The following is a 9,332-nucleotide window of genomic DNA, read 5'->3' on the forward strand; positions in this document are numbered from 1 at the left end:
TCCTTCAACTATTCTCCTCCATTTGGGGTACTAGTTGCTGTTTTCTTCCCTCAGTGCCCCAGAATAACACTGAGGTCTGGGGCACTGCAGATGATGCCAAATTGGGGCCAGGTTGACAACACAGTTGCTGTTGCTGCCAGCAGCAGCAAAAAAGAAACTAGAAGGGAGAAGGAAAAAGGTGTCCTATTGGCATGACTATTGGCGAGCCTAGGAATGTCTCCTTGTCTTGGAGAAGCCAAGTGAACTGATCTTCTGAACTTCTCTGCCCACAAATATGGTGGGGAATTTCAAGAAGCCATTTGCATACTGCTTTATCCAGTGTCATCACAAGAATGGCATTGGTGGTGGTTCCGATTATGGGATTTTCTCCTTGTGATGATGCTTACCTGCTCCCTACTTTGATGTCATTTTGGGACAAAATGTAGACTTTTAAAACCTTTTATTAAAACGTTTAAAAAAAAAAAAAACCCTAAGCATTTTAGCTGTAAGTTTATCTCGGGTGACTTGGTCCTCATGTTGCTGTATCTATTTTATTTTTGCATGCTGCCTGAAAACAGAAACAGGAGCGGAAGTTGCCTAGAATGGAAATCAATCCAGTGACTACAATTGGTATTTGCTGTCGTTGTTGCTTTCAGTCTGCAAATGATACTTAAGTGATTACTCACACACACACCATTTGCATTGTGTTTCCTTTGCATCAAAATGAATGGGGTGGAATAACATAAGTTACATAATTTGAACATAGCAGACAGCGAAACAAATAGTGTAGGTTTTGGCAAAAGATGAACTTCAGAAGAATGGAAACAGGGCTGTCTGTGACGACTACAAGGCGTAATAGAAAACACTGTTTTCTTAGATCCCTTCCCAGGCATCTGATGGCTGAAAGATACTGTTCCTGGCAACATTGACATGACTGACTGTGAGGGGGGTGACTGATGTTCTTAATACTCTTAAAGTTTTAATGGTATAAATATGTTTTTACAGGCACACCCCGCTTAACGTCGCTTCACTTAACGTCGCCTCGCTATAACGTACATACTCCATACGCCACCATACCCCGCTTAACGTACGCGTGCTTCGCAATTACAGACACTTAATGGCATGACGCCACTACCATCTAGTGGCGATCGCAGTGCAGTACATGCATAGATAATTGCTTCACTTTAAGTACATTTTCACTTTACATACACGCTCTGGTCCCATTGTGTATGTTAAAGAGGGTTTGCCTGTATTTTATTTTTAGTTGTATTGTTTTGCTACTTAGTTGTTTGCCGCTCTGGGCTCCTTTGGGAGGAAGGGTGGGATAGAAATTTGATAAGCCAGTGAATGAGAGGGAACTCCTAGGACTCACTGCAAATGCCATAGAGCAGTTCCCTACGCACTCAGCCATAGCAGCAAGCAGCAATCAAGTGAATAATGAGGCACTTCTATTCCCTAGTCTTGACTGATCTTGACCCAGTCCTAGTTTCTGGGGGATGCAAGAGATGGCCTAGCTAGGTAGAACCTGGTTTAAATGTAGGACACACACCCCACATTAGGAAACAGGGAGGTCCCTCCACAGGTAAAACTAAGCTAATCAGAGCACTGCTGCACGGATGAATAGTGTGACTCACTTATGGTCCAATCAGCTCTTTTGGCCCATCTCTATGCTGGCTATCCATGTGAACAATTCCCCTGTTTCCTGATAGGCCAGCCCTAATGGGTAGCATCCCCCCCATCAGACCTCATTGCCCCTCCTCATCCCCTCCCCCCTCAGCTGATTGCCTCTTATACTTTGACACCAGCACCCTTCCCTCTGAGAAACCTCCCCCTGATAGTCTAGGGACCTTGAGTGAGAAGATGAGGAAGAAGGCACGGCCCCTGAGATGTCAAGTCTCCTTTCCCCCAGAAGTCCCATCCTAGGGCCAGAGCTTTAGATCATTTCATCCAAGTCCTGGACAAAGAAACAATAATTGACAAAGCCTTTATTGATCACCATCTGGGATGGAGGAGATCCTGAAATGGAGAGACATCCCAGCAAGACCCCTGTGCTGTGGATTCAACAGCATACATTAGAGTCAATGGAAGGGAATTGTCTAACAACAGGCCCAGTGCTAGTGTAAAGGTGCACCATTGATAGGTGCATGACCATGGATTGAAGGATATGATGTATGTTTGCTCCCTGCGCAGCCCACCTCTTGCTTATAACTCCACCCTATTACAGGGATTCCACCAGAATGACTCTGAAGGCAGAGTTTTCCACCATCATAACTAAGGTGTTCCACTGGTGTCTTTTCCATGGTGATGCCATATCTGGTATTTTACCAAATTCCATATTTCGTCAGTCACTGTATTTTCAGTATACAACTGCTGTGTAAGCCATGACAAAGCTAAATGGGACAATCTGAATAACAAGAGAACACGTATAATAGCTATAACGACAGGTAACCTAATAACCCTTTGCAAAATCATGTAACATTTCTGTTCCATACATACAGCAAATTCCCCAGTTCTGATCTTTTCCCATGTGTTTAGATGTGGATGTTTTTTCTTTAAAATGCTGGCCTTTAATTCAGCTTACATAAATCCCCCAGCAAATTGCAACCATCACTACCACCTACAGCCATCGTCCCCTATACCAGGGCTCGGGGACTTGTGGCCTTCCTGATGCAGTTGGACTACAACTCCTTCCATCCCTGACTGCTAGCCATGCTGAATGACAGTAGGAGTTGGCAGGGTGGCACTGCTTGCTTGACCTCGTCCCTATCACCGCCATTGCCGTGATGTACTGGGAGAGGGAGGGACAAGGCAGAAGTGAGGGAGGTGTGGGTACTGGCAAGTGCGCAGGATTGACTCCACTTGTGTATTTGCACCATGCCAGCTTCATCCCTCTCAGTATGCCACAGCAATCATGCTGACAGGAGGTCAAGTAAGGAGGGTTAAAATGTCCCATCTTCATCTAGCTTAGAAATCTTCCTTATACCAAGTCAGACAATTGTTCCATCTAGCTCAATATTGCCTACACTGACTAACAATGGCACCACAGGGTTTCAGACAGGGATCTTTTCCAGCCCTATATGGAGATGCTGGGAAAATCCTGGGACCTTCTGGATGCAAAGCAGGTGCTATACTACTGAGCTATGACCCTTCCTCAGGATGAGGTTAAGAAAAGAATTATTGACCTCAAAGTGTGTTTCTGGATGCACTGGATGCCTTGCTGAGAGCACTGACTTTATCTTCTGGAGAAATTGCCAATCTAACCATGAAAATGTGCTGCCGAGAGACTTGCAAACAATAGCTGGCTTATTTTTGCAGCGGGAATGGTGAACTGCTTCCACAGTAAAATCAAGCAATAATTCTTCAGACAACTGTGCTGCCTGTTTGCTATCAACCTGCAACAACCACAGGAAGTAGATTTCTATGTTTGAAGATATTGCTTTATTTGCATGCATATTTCATCTAGACAGTGGAGCACTACTTTCTGAAGACAACCAGAAGGTGGCAAGTTCTTTCAAGGTAATAGGGATCAAAATAAATGTGCAACAACAATTAAGAACGATTGTGTGTGGAGAGGAAATGGTGACTGCCAGTGGGAGGTCATTATTTTCTCCCTAACATTGGCACCATCTGTTCCATACATGTGTTTGATTTAAAATATTTCTATGCCACCCTTCTACCCTGCAATAGGGCACTCAGGGCAGTTCACAATAAAATCAAGCACAATAAAAAACAAAAAAAATAAAATCAATAAAATACAGTTCAGAAATCAAGGGGAGTGATATTCAAACGGGGAGAAAGAGGTAAAACTAAAAAGAGAGGAAATAAAATCAGTTTCAGGATATACCTTCAGTCCCTCCCAAAGTCTCTCCGGAACAAGATGGTTTTCAGAAGTCTCCAAAACACCATCAAGGAGGGAGCAGAGCGGGCTTTTTGGGGTAGGATATTCCAGAGCTTTGGAGCCACAGCTGAAAAGGCTCTCTCCCACATGCCTGCCAGTCTAACTTCTTTCATTCCAGGCATGCAGTGGAGATCAGAAGCAGACTAAAGCACTATTATATCACTTTACACAGTGCTATAATCACACAAACATGGCTTCCCCCAAAGAATCCTGAGAACTGCAGTTTGCTAAGGATACACAGAGCTGTTAGGAGATCTCTATTCCCTGCAGAGTTACAATTCCCAGCGGTGTCAGTAGCTGGGTGCAGGGAGTGTGGACCGCACCAGGGTGACACCATGAGAGGGGGGTGTCACCCAGAGTAGGGTTGCCATATTGCCCGGTTAGCTGGGTTTTACCCAGATTCTTTGCATGCCACCCAGTGCCCGTTTAGCCCCTTAGCTGGCCCGGATTCTCAGCTTTAATTTTAAAAAAGATTAAGTTTCTAGGTGGTCCAGTTCTCGAGATATACCTAAAAACGTCAGCCCCCCTGTTAAATCTTTTTTTAAACTACAGCATAGCATTTTGTAGCTTTAACCCCGCCCATTCAGGATTGCAGCCAATCAGTGAAGTGTTTGGTTGACCTGTGGCAGTGTCTAGTAAACCTCATTGCAAAGCCAGAAAATGGTGGTTTTCCCCCCTGTTTATCTGAAAATCTCATAAATTGGGTAAGTATATACATTTCAGTTTTTTCCCCTCTTGTGTGTAGGAGTCAGATCCTGGGCAGTGTTTTGAAAACCTTCCCAATACTTGCTTTTGTGGGGGTAAAAGCGTTGCTAATCCCATATGTCCAGAGTAAATCCCACTGAATTCAATAGGATTTACTTTTGAGTAGACATGGTTATGAATGTGCTGAAAATCAATGGGACTTTGGAGTGAATGTAAAAAAGAATTCTGTTTGTGTTCTAACTCTTTCTGTCCCCCCCCCTCCAGTCCTATTTTAAAGCAAGTAGGCAGGGCTTACTTAGGCATTACAGTTTTTATTCTGAAGGAAAGTAATACTGATTTTTTTAAAACTAATACTGATTTTTCTGCAATGACCAACTGGTTTGACAATAAACTATTATATGGGTTGTATGTATTTATACATCTGCAGTGTGTGTGTGTGTGTGTAGTCTTTCCAACACCCCTGTGAGGTAGGGTTGGAAACCAAGGCAGCTCACAACAAGAAATAAAGCCATTTAAAATCCAATAACCATAAAAACAAGTATAAACAGTTGCAAAACAGTGTAAAGTGGCATGATTCAGAATTTTGGGTTGTGTGAATGAAGTTGCTTATCACTTGAGGTTGCAGTTCTGTCCCTGTTTGAGTACGTTCCACTGAATACACTGGGACTTGCTTCTGAATAAATAAACCTAGGATTGCACTATAAATATCTTTACAGTTTGTGTAAATAATAAATATATTTGATAGTCATGTTTATATAAATATTTCTTCATTTATCATATTTTTGGTTTTTGGTTAGGAATCCTGACTGGTTATGAGATGCTTAGTTTTCTGCCTTACTCACAGGAATCTTGTTGTGGTTGGTATGGTGTTGCATTTAGGAAAGTGTTACTGCCTTCTGTGTTTTTTTTTCCTATTTGCATTTCACTTATCTTTAACCTCACTCCGTTACAGCCATAGAAGCAACAGTAGCATATGCAAGATAATTAACTCCCATTAGTGATAAGAGCAAGAATTTATAATTATTATTTTAATTAAAACAAGAGGCTTATCAGTACTTTGAAGAGGACCAGATATTTATTTTCTTTCTGAGCCCAGGACTGGGTCTTTCATGATGCCCAGTGGGGGGGGGAGCAGGAGAGTAGTCGATAAGACAGACATCCTGGCATTGGTAATCTAATTAGCAAGGTATGTGTGGGGTTGTTGCACACTTCCAGGCCCAGTTTCATTTTGAGTATGGAGGTGGAACCTGTGTAGATGTGGTTGATCAAAGGGAGAAGAAATTTTGAGTTAAGCAAAGCTCTGCTTTTATAAAACCTAAGAAACATACAGATACTTTGAATGTCTGAGTGCCTGCACCAGTGTAATACTGGAGGAACTTGTAAAACTTGCTGCAACAGTATTTAGAACTGAGCAAGTGGCATGAAAGACTCCTTTTCCTAACATTTTGGCTTGTTTTTCTCCACCCACCACATCTCTGAAATATATTGTATATGTAATGGTTAACTGTACTGCTGCCCTGACTTACTTTATGTTTGTTACTATTTTGTGTTTTTATTGTGCTTTTATATTGATTGTGCATTTTTATTGTTTTTATTATATTTGTAAGCTATGCTGAGCTCTGTTTTTAACAGCAGAAGGGCAGGATATAAATCCTCTTAATCAATCAATCAACATTTCATACTGTTGGAAACTAGTCTAGGCATTTAAGGCTGAAAATGTTAAGTTTTTTTTAAAAAAGATTTCTCACATCTTTCCCCAGTTTTTGGTGCTAATTCCTAGGCACAAAAACAAACCAACTGGACAATCCAAATATTAATATGCAAATATTTGCATAATATGCAAATAATAGGCAAATAATTTGCATAATATGCAAATAATTTGCATAATATGCAAATTAGCCTGCCGGATTTGTGGAACTGGAAAATGGCAACCCTAACCCAGAGCCTCCCCACCCCTAGGCACCCTAGGTCTGGTACGGGTGGAGGTCATGGGGGTGACACCATGAGTTACCGCAGCGGGTGACACCAACGCTAGTGATGCCACTGACAATTCTCATAGTTCACTGGGAAAAGGGATTAAGTGTTAAATCACTCTGAGAATTGTAGCTCTGTGAGGGGAATAGGGCTCTCCTAACAACTCTCAGCACCCATTACAAGCTACAGTTACAGGATTCTTCAGGAGAAGCCATGGCTTTTGAAATGGTATAATACAGTAATTCTTCAATTGTATGGTGTAGATGGGGCTATTATCTTTCAATCTTCATAGCAAAAAGTAGTGGCTGCTGACAGGTGGAACCAGGGCTGTAGTTGTCTAGGGTCTTGGAGGGTCTTCCACCCTTTACTTTTTTGGAAGTCAGGTCCCAGCAGGGTTCCTATGTCTCAGGCATCCTACAAGCCAATCTGCATGAAAGGGGCGTGTGTTGGCCACTGAGAAGAGTCTTCTAACATGCTCCCTTGCCCTTTCCTGCTGATTGGGACCCATTAGAGTAAAAGGAGGTGAGTCAGTCACTGAGAAGACTCTTCTCAGTAGCTAACAATCTCCCATTTCATGCTGATCAGGTCCTAGGGATGTCTGTTGTTATGGGAGAAGGCACTGACAACAATCTCATTCTCAGCCTATCTGTAAAAAAGCGGGGAGGGGGAGATGTGTGGTTTTGTTCCAGCCCAAAGCCAGGTGTAAGAAAGGAGGACAAGAGAGAGAATACACTGGGGTGTGTGTGAATGTTTGTGTGTGTGATGGTGTTTCAGGTTTTAAACAATGTTTTATGTGGGTGTGGGTATATGTCATACATAATAAGGTGAAATACAAATGAATATGCCTAAGAATGTGTGCGTGGTGCAACCACCACCAGATGTTAGGATCAGGATTTTCCATGCTTATGTTTCCTACTAAAACTCATAAGCTCTGTGAAATGCAGTTATTCTGAGTCTTCAAATGGCAGCCACGAAGGGAAACTTACCTTACAGCATGATGATGATGATGACGATGATACAAAAAACTGCCTGAATGTCCTAACCCCCCTATTTTTTTCCCCTAACATTCTAGGTATGTGTGGAAGGAGGAGGGGGTGACAAAGGAAAATAGGAGAAGGGGGTGGAAAAATCCCCTCTTAGCTTCTAGAAGGTAATGAAGTTCTAAAGATTACAAATTCCTGTACAAAATGAGTGCCTGGCTTGCTTAGAGAGTGTGAATTTCTTCATTTAGGAAAAACAGCAGCAAAAAAAGTGCCAGAAAAAAGAGGGAGGGGAGCCTATGTGTACAGCAGTTTTAAAAAAGTTTGTGTTTTCCTTTATTGCTGCAGGGCTTTCTGAGTCAGTTATGCAAACATCAGCGAGTCTCAATCGCAAGCAAGCCTTTATTAGTTCCTACTTTGAAAAGACAAGTTGTGGAGAGTGAGAATTCTGTAATGAATTCTGTAACATATGGACACTCAATTCAGTAATTCAAGCAATATTTCTGACAATGGGAAAGGATAGTCAAATGGTGATAGTGACAGAGAACTGGAAAGCATTGTTCAGGTCTGGCCAAATTATACTATAATCTTAGAAGATTGTATAATCTTAGACGGGACAATGGCTGTGACTACCATGAAGGGACCCTGAGCTTCTGAATTTGCCACTACGCTACTGAATGGAACAAACCACCACCACTTATAACAGTGTCAAAACATGATTTAAAAAAACCCACTACTAAATAAACCCTCTCCACAAAATTTATGAATAATTTTATCTCCCAAAATGGATCATCAAATGGGAGGGCAGAGATTTTGCCTCAGCACTACTTACAGGATTTTTTTAATGCTTCACAAACATTATCTTGTTAGTACTAATCTATATAGTGTAATGGTGGTATGAAGTTTATCAGTGAAGCGAGGACTTGTCATCCCAGGGTCATTGTCCAGGGAAATTGCCTTTGTAATTGCCGAGAAAATCCTGTCCATTATAATCCTATGAATCATTGGATTAAGACTTTCAGTGCAATACATAGAGAATTCAACATGTTTCTGAGAATAACAGCAAAGAATTAGGGCTCATCTACACAGTGGTCTACTGTGTGTTTGGCGCTACTCACATCTCCTTTTAATTCACATGATTCACATGACATTACTGGCGAACAGAAGCTATCACACATTTTCCCCCTGTAAATCTAATCCAATCCACTAATAATACAAAAAGGGAAGAATTTTTTTCCACTCCGTATCTCTAGTGCTTGCAGACATGTTGCTCCAATGCTTTTAGGTGGGTGTGTCAATCATTCCCTTCTCCACTCCCACTGTCTCCTCCCTTCTTTCATTTTGTTTCCTGTAGGCTGACAAGCAACTTGCAGCTGCCCTTGTCTGTTCTGCTGGGCTTTTTTTATGTTGCTGCAAATGGTTCTGTTATTTTTCTTTTCCCCCAACTTGTGCACAAAAGCACAACACTGCTCAAACAAAGATTTGTATTTTAGTTGTATCGTACCAGTGAAAATACAAATAATTGCACTTCCGGGTTGCGTTTTTTTTAAAATGGAATCTACTGCAGCTGGTAAAACAAACTGAGCATGCTTGGTTGCCAAGCACCCAGAGGGAGTGGAAATTAGAGAGCATGGTCATTAGGAAACTGTGGGATTGATCCTTCCCTTCAGTGTGAAATGAAAACACCATGTTTGCAGCTGGCATTGAGCCCTTACTGTCGACAGTGCAAACAGAAAATGGAGATAAAAACAATGTCTTTAGCATGAAGTAATGCTCCCATGTGGATAAGCTCTTAG

The sequence above is a fragment of the Rhineura floridana genome, chromosome 9 (genome assembly GCF_030035675.1).
Source record: "Rhineura floridana isolate rRhiFlo1 chromosome 9, rRhiFlo1.hap2, whole genome shotgun sequence".
Taxonomy (NCBI): Eukaryota; Metazoa; Chordata; class Lepidosauria; order Squamata; family Rhineuridae; genus Rhineura; species Rhineura floridana.